At 45.4% G+C, this 17,432-nt stretch overlaps 1 pseudogene; it reads left to right on the top strand.

Moving 5' to 3' along the window:
- The first annotated feature begins 2,338 nt into the window (after positions 1-2,338).
- The window catches only part of LOC133762083 (large ribosomal subunit protein eL29-like), a 37,546-nt pseudogene continuing 22,452 nt past the window's right edge, over positions 2,339-17,432 (top strand).

A 17,432-nucleotide genomic window follows, 5' to 3' on the forward strand; every position in this document is an offset into this window, starting at 1 on the left:
GGCATGTCAAACCACAGGAACAGAAGAAACCCTTCTCTGGCGATTATATCTTGCCAACAGTGGATCTGAATCAGAAAAAAAAAAAAAAGAATTAGACAAAGAGTAGCAGCTGCTAAAATCAGGTCAAGCCAAGATGGATGCAGAATGCAGGTAGACTGTAGGCTACAAAAGCAGGCATGAGAGCAACTGATACCCAGTAACCAGAAATAGGTAAGAAACCAGGGTAAGTGTAGAAGCAGCTGAGTATGCCAGCGCTATGGCTAGGATGCACTAATGCACATGGCTGCCCATCTTTGTGTCTACTGGCTGTCTTTTGTATCATTTTTTTTTTAAAGATTTATTCATTTATTTGAAAGTCAGAGTTACACAGAGAGAGAAGGAGAGGCAGAGGCACAGAAATAGAGAGAGGTCTTCCATCTGCTGGTTCACTCCCCAATTGGCCACAACAGCAGGAGCTGCGCCTATCCCAAACCAGGAGCCAGGAGCTTTTTCTGGGTCTCCCACATAGGTACAGGGGCCCAAGGACCTGGGCCATCTTCTACTGCTTTCCCAGGCCATAGCAGAGAGCTGGATTGGAAGTGGAGCAGCCAGGACTCGAACCAGCATCCACATGGGATGCTGGCACTACAGGTGGCAGCCTTACCTGCTATACCACAGCACCGGCCCCCTTTTGTATCATTTCCTGCTAACATAACTGCACACAGCGTCTGACACACAATAATGATAGCTAATAGCCTGTTCGTGAGTTTTTACCACGTGCCTAGTACCAAGTCAAGACCTTTACACACACAATCCTGACTTCATCCTCCCTGAGCTCTATGAGGCAAGTACTATGAGCCCCAGTTTTAAAAGTAGGCTGAGAGGCTAAACCCCTTCCCAGAAGCCATGTGCTCAGTGCACGTGGCCGCGGCGGATCACACTCAGAAATGCTTGTTCTGCAGTCCTGTGCTCGTGGCTGTGCTGCGCTGCTTCAGGAGAAGTTTGCTGACTTTCCTGGAACTGAGAAGGGAAAGCTGTGAAACACAGTGGGGCAAATTGCCAAAGCCCAACTTTGCCAAATTCACAGACACTGTGTGGGGTTGGGCCTGGGTGGGGGACAGTGGAAAGCAACAGGAATGGCACCATCAACAGGGCCAGTGGCATCCTCAACTGCCCCTGAGGTGACCACCCGAGCACACTGGGAGCTGCCCGCAGAGACCTAGGTTGGGTGTGGAGGTGCAGATGGCTGCCTTACCTCTGAGGAAAGAATCCTTCCCAGGTAGAAGGAGCAGTTGCCATGGCTACCACACATTCTTGGCCCAATCCTAGGGCAATGGCTTGAGTCCAAATCAGAGAGGTCTGGTTTTCAGGGAAAAAAAAAAAAGTGAAATAAAATTAAAAAGAATCACAGTTTCTTTCAGCCGCCACAGCCTTCCACAAAGGTGCAGTGTCTCCGCAGCTCGAAATCTAAACACAAGAACCGCAAATGCCCGGGGGCCACTGCGCAGTGCCTGCAGAAGATGAAGTACCCTTTCATAGCGGACAGCACCCCAGATGGGGCTTAGCACGGCTTCACCAAAGGATCTGCCAGAATCAATACAACCCGCCACTCCGACAGGATCCCCTTTCCTGCCGTGGGGCTCCAGCAGCAGTCTTCACTGGGGCACTCACAATGCTGGCTTTTTCCAAGCCGGTCAGCCCTCATTTTCCTAACCAAGCTGTGCCCTGGTGGCTTGGGGTGCTGCCTGTTCAGCTGCCCACAGCTCTGCCTGCAGCTCTGCGTGTTCCTGAAAGCCCCAGTTTAAACAGAAGCCGGTTGTAATTCCTCCCCACTGAAGACTTGCTTGTAAGAATTCAAGCCAAGTGTGAGGAGTCCTCAAGCGCCATACTGTCCCCTCAATGGAGCCTGTCCTGCTGCCCACACTGCCCTACGAAGCATACATCCATCCATGCACCAGCTACATACCTAGAAGGGCAACTCAAAGTCCCAGCACCAGAAAACTGATTGCAGGTGCTTACCTGCCCTCTCAGGTTGACCATGACCGCCATGCTGTTCCAGAAGACAACCACCAGCCAGGAATCATGCAAGCCTGGTCCTGCTTTTCTATCTTTTGCCTTGGCAATGAAGTGCCAACAAAATCACTCAGTGCCTAGAATGGTGGGGAAGAAAAATATCTGTCTAAATCCTAATGCTTCCTGGACGTCAAAAGGGGTCAAAAATATTGGAGCCAACTAATTAGAACTTGTTGACAATAGATTCCATAATCCTTTATTTGTGCATTTGCAGAAATTATTGAAGCATTAAACAGAATGCTAAAAATGTGAAAGAAAATGTTTATCCTGAGTTGCTTTGGGAGCTATGGGTTACAGTGCAGACTTGGCCAAGTCCAAGAGCCACATGACACACAACCAGTCCCCAAAATGGCACAGAAATGGCATCAAGAAACCCAATCACAAAAATATGAATTTCTTAAGGGAGTGGACCCCAAGTTCCTGAGGAACATGCATTTTGCCAAGAAGCACAAGAAGGACTTGAAGAAGAGGCAGGCCAACAACACCAAGGCTATGAGTACACGTGCTGAAGGCCCTTGTTGAGCCTAAGGAAGTCAAGCCCATGATCCCAAAGGGTGTCAGCCACAAGTCCGATAGACTTGCCTACATTGCCTACCCCAAGCTTGAGAAGCATGCTTGTGGGTTGTGCCTTCAATTGTCAAGGGTCTTAAGCTATTCCAGCCAAACACCAAGAGGCTAACACCAAGCCTCAAATCAAAGTCAAGGTCCAGACTCAATCCAAGGCTCAGGTCCAAGCCAAGGCCCAGGCCCAGGCTGCACCCACACTTGCAGCCTCAGTCTGGCTCAGGCTTTTAGGTGTCCATCCCCCCCCCAGGAAGGCTCTCTAGTAACAGCCTTTTCTGCCAACGCAAGGACAGGACTAGTGTGACTCCGGGGCTGCTGTCTGCATGGGGCTAGTGTCCTCCTATGCTGTTTGTACAAATAAACCTGATATAGGGTCTCTTAAAAGAGGAAGAAAGGAAGGAAGGAAGGAAGGAAGGAAGGAAGGAAGGAAGGAAGAGAAGGAAGGAAGGGACAGCACTGTGGCTTAGCAGGTAAAGCACCACCTGCAATGCTGGCATCCCATATGGGTGACGATTTGAGACCCAGCTGCTCCACTTCATATCCAGCTCTCTGCTATCGCCTGGGAAAGCAGGAGAAGATGAACCAAGTCCTTGGGCCTCTGCACCCATGTGGGTGACCCTTGGGATAGGCGCAGCTCCAGCTGTTGCGGCCTTCTGGGGAGTGAACCTGCAGATGGAAGACCTCTCTCTCTCTCTCTCTCTCTCTGCCTCTTCTCTCTGTGTGTGACTCTTTCAAATAAATAAATTAAAAATCTTAAAAAAAAAAAGAAGAAAATATTTAACCCACTCTTAGACCCCCATGGGGTAAACTGTTTTCACTTGTCTTCCTTCAACTGCTGTTTTCCAGGTAGTTCTTATTATTACATCTCATACAAAGTTTAGCAGACCACACGAGGACAGCAGGGAACTGGCTTTAATACCCCATTCTAAGGGTGAGGCAGCTGAAGCTGAAAAAGTCCCAGTGATCTACTCAAGTTTAGTGGCTCAGCTGCACTCTGACAGCAGGGCCAGAGCACATCTCTGTGAGCTTCCATCCAGGGCTCTCGCCAGCTTCTCCAGAATATCATAGGTACCTGCCAGACTCAACTCCTGGGCTGACCTGAGACCTGAGTGGATTAGGGAGATAGGCTTTCCTTTCATACACAGTGTCAGCAATTGTCTCGGGGAAGAGGAGCGGGGTGGCTGGAGCCTAGGGAAATGGGAAGACTTGCTTTTTATTACATATCCTCTTGTGCCTTCCAACAGCACATCATACGCATGAATCAACTGTTGAGAAAATAACCAATGCTTAATGTTAAAGACTTTCCTTTTACAAATCAATTTTCACCTATCCCCAAATTAATGGACTCGAAATGTATTTTGTGGTTATTGTGATTCTTAAGCCCACAATATGGGCTGTGAGCCCATATCATGAATGGGCCCACATCCAGACTCAAATGGAATGGACTGAGATGGAAGTTATAGACACAGGATTATGCCTCTACACCTGAAAAGTGCATAGTTCAGCGGATATAAAATAGCCAGCTCTCAATTCTCTGCATTAGCAAAGCAAAGTCATGGGGTCAGTAGTCTAAAATGTAAGTAAACATGAAAAGTTATATTTAATTTATATTCAGCTTTAGAATGTGTCTGTACATTTTGGAATATAGATCTGGTTTCCTTCATGAACCTCCAACACCACAAACTAAACCCCAAGGACTTGAATTTGGGGAAACTGTCCATATTTCCCCCTTTTATCTCTTACAATGTCTTTGGCTGCCAGAAATAAAAATTCTGATGGAAGCTGACTTAAGTAACAAGGCAATTGACTATCTCACAAAACCGAGAGCCTGCAGCTCAGGATCTGAGGGTGTGTTGACCCAGCAGCTCAGCAATGTCATCCAGGTCCCAGGTCCTTCTGTTCGTTTCATCTGCTGTCCTCAGGGAGGACTCCCCAAATGGCCACAACACCCAGATCTGGGCCAGGCCAAAGCCAGGAGCTTGAGACCTCATCCAGGTTCTCCACATAGGTGGCAGGGGCCAAGTAGTACTTGGGCCAACTTCTGCTGCTTTCCTTAGCGAATTAGTACAGAGCTAGATGGGAAGTAGACCAGCAGGGAATCAAACAGGTGCTTTACATGGGATGCTGGCATCACAGGTGGCAACTTAGCCCTCTCTACCACAATTCCGGCCCCTGATGCTCACGTTACTAAAAGGCAACTTAGACTGAGTAGCAGCTATGTTCAGTAAGCCATGAAAAGATTTTCCATAAGAGAACACAATAATCAGCCAGCCCCAAGTTCAAGGTGAATATGTCTATTAGGAGAGGTATCCTATTCCTTATCATCATTTTCAGAGATCCACCTGAGCCAAAGGTATTCTTCAAGGCTAATGATCAGTTGACATACGTAGGTGTCACTGATTCAAAGTGTTCTTGTGCTGAGAGGGCTGGGCAGGTCTTGACCTTGGCTACTGCACCTGCCCCAGGACACTCAGAAGAGGACACTCAGGGAGTGTTCTCATTACAGGCCCTCACTCCCACAGGAGAAGGGATGGATTGATGTCACTAACTTGCTGAGATAATAACCACCTCAGCTGCACAAAGCCCCAGCTGGAGGTTAAGAAGGGAATTGCCTACAAGCAATTTCCACCAAACAGCTAAGAAATAAAATATAGTGTCAGATGGGCCACGGAAAACCAGCGTGGGACTCTGTTCCTGGGTATTTTTTTTTTTTCTAGAAAGAAACAGAAGGTACAGCCACTGGCTACATTTATTTTTGGAGCTAAGAGAAGGGAAAAGAAGAAAAATAGAAAGAAAAAGATGTAGACATATGGATTAATCTGATTCAACCCTGGAGAAAAACATCCATCTCAGTATGTCAGGGTTAAGAAGAGCCACTGACACATGACCTGTGCCATCAGAACTGCACTGTTTGGTCTTGCTCTTTACCAGCAGAAAGGGCAAGAATTCTAGAATGGGATGATTCTAGAATCAAGAATTGAAAAAAGCAAATGCCTGTTTCATCTTACACAGCCACACAAGGCTCTTGAGCATCAGCGTCATATGAGTCACCCAGGGAGCTTTGTACACGTGCAGGCTGTGACTCAAGAGGTTGGGGGTGGGGCCCAAGAGTCTGCATTTCTAACAAGATCCCTGTGGATGCTGATGCTGCCACTCCAGGGATTAGAGTCTGACTAACTAGGTTGTAGGCCAGCTATGATTAAGCACGAGTGTTACTGAGTCAACGGTTGATATGGCCTTTAAGATGTGTGCCTTTTAAGATAGGAAAAAACCTTTAAAATCAGCTAACAGAGATTAATATCCACAGCATATATAGAACTCCTGTAACTCAACAACAACAAAAAAACCCAATATAAAAATGGGCAAAGGACTTGAGTAGACAATTCTTCAAAGAAGATGTACAGATGGCTAATAAGCACAGGAAAAGATGTTCAAAGTTACTGATCATTAGAGAGTACAAACCAAGACACAGTTACATGTCACTCCAAACCCATTTGGATGGCTATTATCAAAAACACAGAAATTAGCATGTATTAGATAGGGTGAGGAGAAATTAGAACCCTTGTGCATTGCTGATGGAAATTTAAAATGGTGCAACCACTACAGAAAACAGTATAGCAGGACCTCAAAAAATTAAACACAAAATTACTATCCTCCAGGAATTCCATGTCTAGGTATATATACAAAACAGAACTGAAAACAGGGACTCTCAGGGCCAGCGCTGTGGCTCAGTGGGTTAAAGCCCTGTCTGAAGCACCAGCATCCCATATGGGTGTCAGTTCTAGCCCCGGCTGCTCCTCTTCCGATCCAGCTCTCTGCTATGCCTGGGATAGCAGTAGAAGATGGGCCCCTGCACCTGCATAGGAGACCTGGAAGAAGTTCCTGGCTCCTGGCTTCAGATCAGCACAGCTCCAGCCATCGGGGGAGTGAACCAGCAGATGGAAGACCTCTCTCTGTCTCTACCTCTCTCAGTAACTCTGTCTTTCAAATAAATAAGTAAATCTTAAAAAAAGGGGGAGAGGGGTTCTGGCAGATTTTTGTGCACTAGAGTTCCAAGTAGCATTCATTCACAAAAGCCTAAAGGTATAAGTTACCCAAATGTTCACTGACAGATGATTAGATATACAAATGGATTAAATACATACAATGGAATATTATTTAGCCTTTAAAGGGGAATGTGATTCTGACACCTGCCACAGGCTGGATGAGCCTTGAAGACATTATAAGTGAAATAAGCTGACCACAAAAAGGCAACTACTACATGGTTCTGCCGACAGGAGGTACTTGGAACAGTCATATTTATGGAACAGAAGAGAGAAGGGTGGTTGCCAGGAGCAGGGGAGAAAGGAGAATGAGGCGTCATTGCTTCATCAAGTTTCAGTCTGGGAGGATGAATAAGTTCTCGAGATGGACTGCAGTTATGGTACTTAATCCCACGGAACTGCAAATGTAAAAAATCATTAAAGTGATTCATTTTATGTTATTTATATTCTTTAAAAAGATTTATTTATTTATTTATTTGAAAGGGAGAGTTACAAGGGAGAGAGAGGGAGAGACAAAGATCTTCCATCTGCTGGTTCACTTCCCAAATGGCCAGTCAGGAATCAGGAGCTTCCTCTGAGCCTCCTTGGGTGCAGGGTGTCCAAGAACTTGGGCCATCCTCTGCTGCTTTCCCAGGTGCATTAGCAGGGAGCTGGATTGGAAGTGTAGCAGCCAGGACTTGAACCAGTGCCCATATGGGATGCCAGCATTGTAGGAGGCGGCTTAACCTGCTATGCCACTGTGTCAGCCCCAGTTATATATTTTTTATCACAAGAAAAAAAGTCACCATGAACAGGAGTGTCAAATTGTTAAATCAGCAACAGGAGTCACTGTGTACTTACACCCCATGTGGGATCTGTCCCTAATGTGTCGTCTAAAGCGAAGTGATGCTATAACTAGTACTGAAACAGTGTTTTTATACTTTGCGTTTCTGTGTGGGCACAAACTGATGAGGTCTTTACTAATTATATACTGAAGTGATCTTCTGTACATAAAGAGAACTGGAAATGAAAAAAAAAAAAAACCTGGTGTTAAAATGGAAATAGCATAGAAAATTAATTAATTTGAAAAAAAATTATGTAGGTTCTCTGTCTTTAATGTGCTGTACATTGCTATTTAATGCTATAATTAGTAATCCAATGGTAGTTTTTTCACTTTATGTTGCTATATGGGCAAAATGTTGAAATCTTTACCTAATATATACTAAACTGATCTTCTGTATACAAAGAGAATTGAAAATGAATCTTTACATGAATGGAAGGGGAAAGGGAGCGGGAAAGGGGAGGGTTGCGGGCGGGAGGGAAGTTATGGGAGGGGGGAAGCCATTGTAACCCATAAGCTGTACTTTGGAAATTTATATTCATTAAATAAAAGTTTAATTAAAAAAAAAAAAGTCAGCCAACTTAACTCTCCAGTTTCAGACATGTAGAAGGGGAGACAAAGGATCCTGTGAGTGTCTGAGCAGAGAGGCACAGCTGGCTGATGAGGGAACCCAGGCAGCACCCTGAGCCTTGACTCCCAATGCCATGTTTTCTGACCTCAGAACCACGACACTGGTCCCTCTGGAAGGATGCACGGATGCAAAAGGGTGCAGTGAAAAGACTCAAGGAGCAGGCAGCAGGAAACAGGGATTCTTGTAGTTCTGCCAGACACAACTGTGACACTTTAGACAAATCCTTGACTTTCCTGGGATTAATCCTCTTGTCAGTGAAATGTAGAGCCTGACAACACTCTCATCAGTGAGATAAAGGGAATATCTCCCAAAATATTTTACTTGGAATTCTGCTCTCAGGAAGTTTTGCCTGTGGGCTGGTGTTGTGGTGTAGCAGGTTAAGCCACTACTTGCAAGGCTGGCATCCCATATCAGAGGGCTACTCTGCTTCTGAGCCAACTCCCTGCTCATGCACTGGGAAAAGCAGCAGATGATGGCCCAAATGCTTAGGCTCCTGACACCCATGTGGGAGACCAGGATGGAGTTTCTGGCTCCTGGCTTTTGCCTGGCCCAGCCACATCTGTTGTGGCCATTTGGGGAGTGAGCCAGCTGATAGAAGATTCTCTTTCTCTCTACGCCCCCCCCCCCCCTCTGCCTTTCAAGCAAAATAGCTTTTAAAAAGAAATACCCAGGGTGGAGGAGTAGCTGGTTTTGTAGTCATGTATTTGGGAAATACAAAAGGAACAGACTTAATGCCCCTTTTGGGTATTCTCAAAGCCCATTAGCACATTAAAGACTCTGGACGGTTCTACAGTAAAGAAATCTGTTCATGTTTCTTGATCCAGCCATCTTGCTTTGGGCTCCCAAAGCAGACACTGAGACAAGGATTTAGGTGGAAGGGAAGGAAACATGGTAAGTTTCTAGTTTTAGCATGGGAATAGCAAGACAAAAATTACCTATCCCAGCCTTCCCATTGGTTTTTGTTTCATAGGGAGCAGGCTGGCCAGGATGACAATTCCTGCCCTCTGGCGCGTTTGTCCCCGCCCTCTGACTGGCTGTTAGCTGTTATTCTGCTCCACCCAAACTGTGCACAGAAGACTCCACACTGGCAAGTTTCTTCAGGCATTCCTCCCTTGGAACCCCCTCCTGACTGCTGCACCAGGGGGTTCTCACTTAATAAATCTACTTTGCTCACTGTCCCTGTCCACATGGAAATAACTCTTCTACATAAGACAAGAACAGAGATTGCCTTCATTGTCCCCTAACACCATCAGCTGCAGTTTGTGGACTGCTCATGGTGGGCATCAGCCCCTGAAAGCTCCCATCATCCTGGAAGGACTGAACAGGTCTCCCTGGCTCCGGACTCCGGCTGCTGGAAGTCCGCCTCTTGTGCAGACGTGGTAAGGCCAAAGGGACATAGCAGGGCACTTGCAGTGTCTGCCACACCAGCATTTCCCAAACTTAGATGACCACAGAACACCTCCTCCTTATTGCAATGTTTTTAAAGATTTGCTTTATCTATTTGTAAGGGAGAAAGAGAAAGAGATATTCTAGCTGCTGGTTCACTCTCCAAATGACCACAACAACCAAGACTGGGTCAGGCTAAAGGCAGAGAAGCCTGGAACTCCAGCTAGGTCTCCTACGTGGGTGACAGGGATCCAAGCATTGAGCCATCGTCTGCCTTCCCAGATGCATTGGCTGGGAGCTAGTTTGGAAGCAAAGCAGCCAGAACTCAAACCCGCATTCCAATATGGGATGCAAGGGGCAACTTAACTTGCTGTGCCACAACACTGGCCCCTCCTCCTTATTTTTTAACCCTGAAAAATACTTTGCAGAACTTTGGGAAACTAGACAATCTCTACGGAGATTCCTCTTGGTATAATGTTTTAATTTCCTCTGATTTTGGTATTTAAAAATGACTTAGGATTCCTGTTCAAAGCTGAAATACCACTCTGTTTCTCAGCGTTGACCTCACCTGTCCCCATGTGCTGGCAAAGCGGATCGCCTGCAGGACTGGCAGAGGGATGGATTCTGCCCAGGCACAGCAGGGGGAGATTTCAGGGACCCACCCTCTGCTCCCATCACTCTTGTGACTCCTGTTTGTCTCCCAAAGGTGAATGTGCCACCTGGGAGGAGCTGGCACTCTCTTCTTCAAATACACACTTTCCTGTAAAAAGGAAAGTGCTTGTCTGGGTTCCCAAGTTTGCATATTTGACTTTTTTTTTCCCCAACAGCAAACTGGCCACCTGAAATATTTTCTTGTATTCAAAACAGGGAGCTCTTATCTGAGCCCACGGAAAATGTGAGACCAGCGATCACCCAAATGTAATATCACACTTGTTTGTGATGCAGAAAAGAATGAAGGGCAAATCCTTAAGCGAGAAACGTGGACAATCCCTCCAGACAAGCGGGCGTCTGTAAAGAAGTCACACGCGGACGAACAGTCAGCCCCATCCAACCCTGCCGTCAGCGTTCTCGCTGCGAGCCAGGCATTTTGAAGGCTGCCTTTGGTTGGAAAAAATTACATTGGCCTTGGTTCAAGCCTCCTCACTCTCTTTAGCTGACAAGTCTTAAAAAGAAATCAAGAACCAGAAAGAATTAAAGGTTTGCCTATTTTTCCTCGCAGTCAGAAGCGGTACTGCTTCTAGAATTCATCTTGAAGCCCCATTTTCAATCTCTTTCTCTCTGCACAAACATATCAATAATTGTCCCATTATACACACACCTGAAGTATATTTACAAAATGGGAGTATAAATTATCCTGCAAATCGTATTAACACTGTGAATAAATTTAAGGATGCTTGTAAGAGACAGCAAACCAGCCTATTTCTAAATACCAAATGCCAACGTGAAATCAATTCTAGTTGGTTCAGCCGGGAGCTTGGCACTGTGCTGAATGTGCAAGAGACAGCAGGCTGGACTTTACGTACACAACCACTGCTTTCATGGGCAGAAAACAGTCAGAAACAGCAATTTCATATGGTTCTTATACAAAAATGAGTCACATGGAGCCAATAAGTTAAGCCACTGCTCGCTACACTGGCATCCCATATCGAAGTGCTGGTTCGCGTCCTGGCTTTTCCACTTCCCATCCAACTCCTTGTTAATGTGCCTGAGAAGGCAGAGGAAGATGGCCCAAATGCTTGGGCTCCTGGCATCCACTTAGGAGACCCAAATGAAGTTCCTGGCTCCTGGCTTCATCCCAATTCAGTCCTAGCTGTTGTGACCATTTGGGAAGTGAACCGGCAGATGGAAAATTGACCTCTCTCTTTCTTCCTCTCTCTCTCTCATCCTCTCTCTAGGTCACTCTGCCTTTCAAATAAATAAATCTTTTTTAAAAATAAATCACACAAGACCTGGATTCCAGGAGTTTACAGGTCAAGAGGGGAGACTAGTATGAGAAGTCTTCAGAAAGTTCTTGGATAGTGGATTGTTACTAACAGAATAGGATTTGGCTCCCCCAACTCATGAGAACATTTAAACTCCGAAGTCTTGTATTCATGGTTAATAGATTAACGGTGGATGGATCACGGATGGAGGTTTGAGCCAACCATGGCACCTGAGAGCAGACCTTAGAGAAGTGATTGTTGCTGTGGTAGAGCCCATGATCAGATCATGACAACGTTATAAAGGAGAGACACCTGGACACAGAGACGAGTGCTCCTTGTATCTCTCTGCTTCCTGGCTCCTTATGTGCCCATCCTTCCTCCATCTTCTGGCCTCACCAATGCCGGAACCACTGGAGTTGCCAGGTCTTGGACTATGAGCCCTCAAGCTGTAAGCCAAAATAAACCTTCTTTCTTCCTAAGAGGTTTCTTTAAGGTGCTATGAAGTATCAGAAAGCTGACTAATACATGCACGTTATGAAAAATCAGCATGGATTTCCGAAACATTTTGTACCAAAATTCTATGTTTTCCACAAGCTATTTGAAGTAGCCTTGACTGTTAAACAAGCAAGACTTAAACAAGGACTGAGAAGGGTGCAAGCAAAGTGCCAACAGGGTAACCAGGGAAGAAGCTATAGAAAATAAAGATTTTGCTTTTTTAAAAAATTATGTATTTATTTGAGAGAGGTAGACAGAGTTTTCCTTCACTGGTTCACCTCTCAACTGCCTGCAATGAGTGGGGCTAGGAGGGCCCCAAAGCCAGGAGCCAGGAATGTAATCCAAGTCTCCTGTGTGGGTGGCAGGGACCCAGCTACAGAAGCCGTCATCATTGCCTCTCAAGGTCTGCATTAGCAGGAAGCCGGAACTGGGAGATAGAGTTGAGGATTGAACCCAGGTACTCCAGTGTGGGAGGGACACAGGCATCTGAGCCACTAGGCTTACTACCCACTCTGAGTTTTTGCTTTTTGCAAAATAAAATTAATAAAATATTACACAAGTATCTGACCAATGAAAAGTTTTCTCATTTTAAGGGTGGCTTTTTTTTTTATACTTTTGTTATTTATTTAAGAAAATGTGTTCCAGCAGTAAAAAAAAAAAAAAAGAAAAGAAAAGAAAGAAATCCTTTTGTTTGAAACAAAATGGATGCAACTGGAAACTATTATACTTAGTGAAATAAGCCAGTCCTGAAAAGACAAATACCATATGTTCTCCCTGATCTGTGGTAACCAATAGGGCACCTAAAAGGTAATCTATAGAAGTGAAATTGATACTTTGAGATACTATGATTTTGGTTGTTTTTTTTTTTTAAGATTTATTTATTTATTTGAAAGTCAGAGTTACACAGAGAGAGAAGAGGCAGAGAGAGAAAAAGAGAGAGAGAGAGGTCTTCCATCCGATGGTTCACTCTGCAATTGACCGCAACAGCTGGAGCTGTGCCAATCTAAGGCCAGGAGCCAGAGCTTCTTCTGGGTCTCCCATGCAGGTGCATGGGCCCAAGGACTTGAGCCATCTTCTGCTTTCCCAGGCCATAGCAGAGAGCTGGATCAAAAGTGGAGCTGCCGGGTCTCAAACCAGCGCCCATATGGGATGTCTGCGCTTCAGGCCAGGGCATTAATCCACTGCGCCATAGCACCAGCCCCAAGATACTGTGATTTTGAACAGCCTTTGTCTCAACTGTTGAGGAAAAGTTTTTTTTTTTTTTCATACTATTTGTTGAACTCTTTACTTAGTGTAGGGTTTATCTTATGAGTATAAAGTTAACTGAAAGCAGCTCTTTGTAAAAAAAAAAAATAAGGATGAAAATAGGAGAGGAAGGAGGAAGAAGGGTGGGAGGATGGGTGGGTAAGAGGGTAGGGTGGGAAGAATCACAATGTTCCTAAATTTGTATGTATGAAAGGCATAAAGTTTGTATTCCTTAAATAAAAGGTTTCTAGGTTTAAAAAAAAAAAAAAGAAACAGCAGCTGGTTAACCTGAATAATGTCTATAGGGATTAACAATTATTAAAAGTTGTAACTCCTGCTTAGTCAGTAGAATCAGGGAAAGTGACTTGCTCTTGAATGATGAAAATACTGATTGTTTTAATTTTCTTGGAAAATTAACCTCAAGGGTATCTACTAAAATCGAATAAAAGACAAAAATGTTATTGCTACATCTTTGTGTAACCAAAATATCTAAAAACACATTTTGCTGTGGACTATGATGGTATACATATATGCAAAATAAAAAAACGATTTAGATCTAAAAAAAGGAAAATGTGTTCATAAAGCCCATACTGTTTTTCAACCTGGTCTTTATTTTATGTATCTTGAACACCTTTCTTGGATATATCAATCTCTCTCTCTGTTTCTCTCTTTTGTTTCCCCCCAAACCACTGCATTGTATTGCATTGGGGAGGTATCATAATTTATTTTACCCTTCCCTCTAAATGACATTTGGGCTGTTTCTAGTTCTTGACATTTCAAGAAAAGGTACGGTAAACATCCTTAAATTTAGATACTTGCATCCATACTTTATTTTTCTCATTTAAAATCCTAAAAGCGAAATTGTTCAATCAAAAGATACAAACATCTGACATCTAACAAATGCTGTCAGATTACAGGAAACATTTTCAGCTAGGCCTCAAAGATCAGGAGGTTTAAAAGTGGGGACAAGATTTCAGAGAAAGAACATAGAGTTGTAAGATTAAGCAGCAAGCTGTTTTCTGGGATTTCTGACTTTATTTTAAAGATATTTTTATTTATTTGAAAGGCAGAGTTGCAGACACACACACAGAGAGAGAGAGAGAGAGAGAGAGAGAGAGATCTTCCATCTGCTGGTTCACTCCTCAGATGGCTGCAGCCACCAGGTCTTAGCCAGGCCAAAGCCAGGAGCCAGGAGCTTCCTCCAAGTCTCCCACATGGGTAGCAGGGGCCCATACACGTGGGCCATCTTCCTCTGCTTTCCCAGGCACATTAGCGGGAGCTGGATTAAAAGTGAAGCAGCCTGGATTCAAACTGGAGCCCATAGGGGATGCCAGTGTCAAAGGCAGCGGCTTAACCCGCTATGCCACAATGTGGGCCCTGAGATCCACAATTTAAGATAATGGCAGATCAAGTGAAAATGTAACTCAGGGGCCAGTGTGTTTGGAAGAACAAGATTGCCACAATGCCTCATCCCAACTCAATTTCCTTTCATCAAACTCACACTCACCAAGGTTGTCAGTGACTGAGCTATTATGGCTTCATCCCTCTGTGATGTAGCATCTCTACTTGTTGGCAACCCATGAGGAGGGGAGACTTCCCCACTCCCTCTACCTAATTACTAGCCACTATCCCCAGGGGACCTGCCCATGGCTATGTAGAATCAAATGACCAGGACCTGATTCCAACTCTGACACACGTTTCCAGTGTGACCTTGGGCAGACCTCCTCTGTACCTTGATGGATAAGTGAGTGTGTTGCTATCACACTCCATTGGGTTGCCCCTAAACAGCCTTCAGAAGAGAGCCTAGTGCGTATAATAGCCCCAGGCTTGTCAGTCAATGTGCTTATTGTTATTCTGTGGCAGGCCATCTTCAGTCCTCTCCCTTTCAATGACAGCGGTTGAACACCTCTCAGGAAAGCACGATTCAGAATTCTGGGCCCAATTGTAAAATGGATACACTACTATCTACTTTACAGGGTCATTGTGGTGATTCGAGGTGTGATATATAAGGGACCTGAGACTCACTAGTTGTTAGCTGCTAACATTATTACTGCAGAGGTTGTCATAAATGCCCCTTCACTCACACTTCACCACATGAGCACAATTGTCTCCTCTATATCTTAAAAGGGCATTAATGGCCGGCGCCATGGCTTAACAGGCTAATCCTCCACCTTGCGGCGCCGGCACACCGGGTTCTAGTCCCGGTTGGGGCACCAGATTCTATCCCGGTTGCCCCTCTTCCAGGCCAGCTCTCTGCTATGGCCCGGGAAGGCAGTGGAGGATGGCCCAAGTGCTTGGGCCCTGCACCCGCATGGGAGACCAGGAGAAGCACCTGGCTCCTGGCTTCGGATCAGCGAGATGCGCTGGCCGCGGCGGCCATTGGAGGGTGAACCAACGGCAAAAAGGAAGACCTGTCTCTCTCTCTCACTGTCCACTCTGCCTGTCAAAAAAGGGGGGGGGGGGGGCATTAATTCCCTGAGCATTTCTAAGTAGCAGACAGACCCATGGTGCAGCGCAGATAACCATTTATCAAGTAATAGAGCAAGAGGAGCTTAAGGTGGCTTCAGTTTGGAAATCAAGGAGCCCATGACAAGAATCAGAGTGGGGAATATTAGAGACGTAGGCAAGGGTGGTAAAATTTATAGGGACAGGCGGAGGCTTACCAAAGGCCCTTTCTTCTTGCTTGAGAGCTACGTGGAGGCTCTTCCCTCGAAAGGAGAGAAAGTGTTACAAGAGAAGGCAATGCCCTCAAAGAGTGTGTGGAGCCAAGAATAGCCAATCTTGGGAACCCAACCCAAGTAGGCAAAGGCCTCCCAAAGGCTCTGTGGGCATAGATGGTCCTGGGATGAGGTTCACATCATCCATTTCTAGGCCTTGATCTACCCCAGGATGTGTCTGTGGGGATTGGCTCACTCCACCAGCCCCTTCACCAATGCCCAACTCCTTCTGTTAGCTGTGATTGCTGCTATTGTTGTCGTTAACCGTTTCCTCAGTGTTTCTATGAGTAATGTCTATACTGGGACACAATTCTTCCCAGAGGTGAGTGTGGTAAGACTCCCATGGGGAGAACAAGGAAAAGATATGCTCTGTAAATGTCAAGAACCTGGGAGAGGTTTTCTGACATCCTGTGTGTGATGAGAGATAGCCAGAGCAGGGCTCTCATCACATGCTGTCTGATCAGTGTATCAGAAGGGGGTCCCACCATGCACTGGGCTGGATTCTGTAATCATTCATAAGTTGTCAAAAATGATTTCTTAAATGAATTGCTTAGACTAGAAAAATTGCTTGGACCTGAGAAAAAAATGGTCCTGTTTTCAGAAAAATCTCATATTTTTAGAGAGGCAATTTTAGTAGCTAAATATTTGAATGTGGTTAAATATTTATAGACTCACAACGTTAAATATTCAGGTTACCTCTGGTAGGCGGATGTTTCTTATCACCAGTCCTAGACTACAGATTCCTGTATCTCTCATTACCTGCTTCTTCAGTTATTCTTGTAAGTTCTCTCAAGTGATCTAATTGCTCTGGCAACCAGGACATTTTTATCAATTCCTATTCATTAAAAGGCTCATCTTCTAATGTGTCATGTCAGAGCCAAAATTAGTCTAGAACTGTAACCTTTCTTCAGCTTAGTCATTCACCTCCTTTCCCTCCTGCCCCCGCTGGCTTCCACCATCATAACTGGCCACCCGTAGCGGGTAAAGCCACCACCCACAGTGCCAGCATCCCATATGGACACCAGTTTGAGTCCTGGCTGCTCCTCTTCTGATCCAGCTCTCTACTGTGGCCTGGGAAAGCAGCAGAGGATGGCCCAAGTCTTTGGGCACCTGCACCCACATGGGAGACCTGGAAAAAACTCCTGGCTCCTGGCTTTGGATTGGCACAGTTCAGCTGCTGTGACCACCTGGGGAGTGAACCAGCAGATGGAAGACCCCTCTCTCTCTCACTCTCTCTCTCTGTAACTCTGTCTCTCAAATAAATAAATAAATCTTAAAAAAAAAAAAAGATAACTGGCCACCTCCAGCTCCAGCTCCAGTTCCAGCTGCAGCTCCAGCCCAGAGCTCTGCTACTTGTTCCTTCTGAGCCTCCTTGACTTAGTCTAGTCGCCTCCTAGAACAAGATTCCATAAACAGGGCAGCTTATGAGCACCTTCTTGCTGTGTGCTCACATGGTAGGAGAGGCAAGCTAGCTCTCTGGATCTTCTATGAGGCACTCATTGTTCATGAGGGCTCCACCCTCAAGGGCTACTCACCTTCAAAGGGCCCCATGTCCTA

The sequence above is a fragment of the Lepus europaeus genome, chromosome 6, assembly GCF_033115175.1.
Source record: "Lepus europaeus isolate LE1 chromosome 6, mLepTim1.pri, whole genome shotgun sequence".
Lineage (NCBI taxonomy): Eukaryota > Metazoa > Chordata > Mammalia > Lagomorpha > Leporidae > Lepus > Lepus europaeus.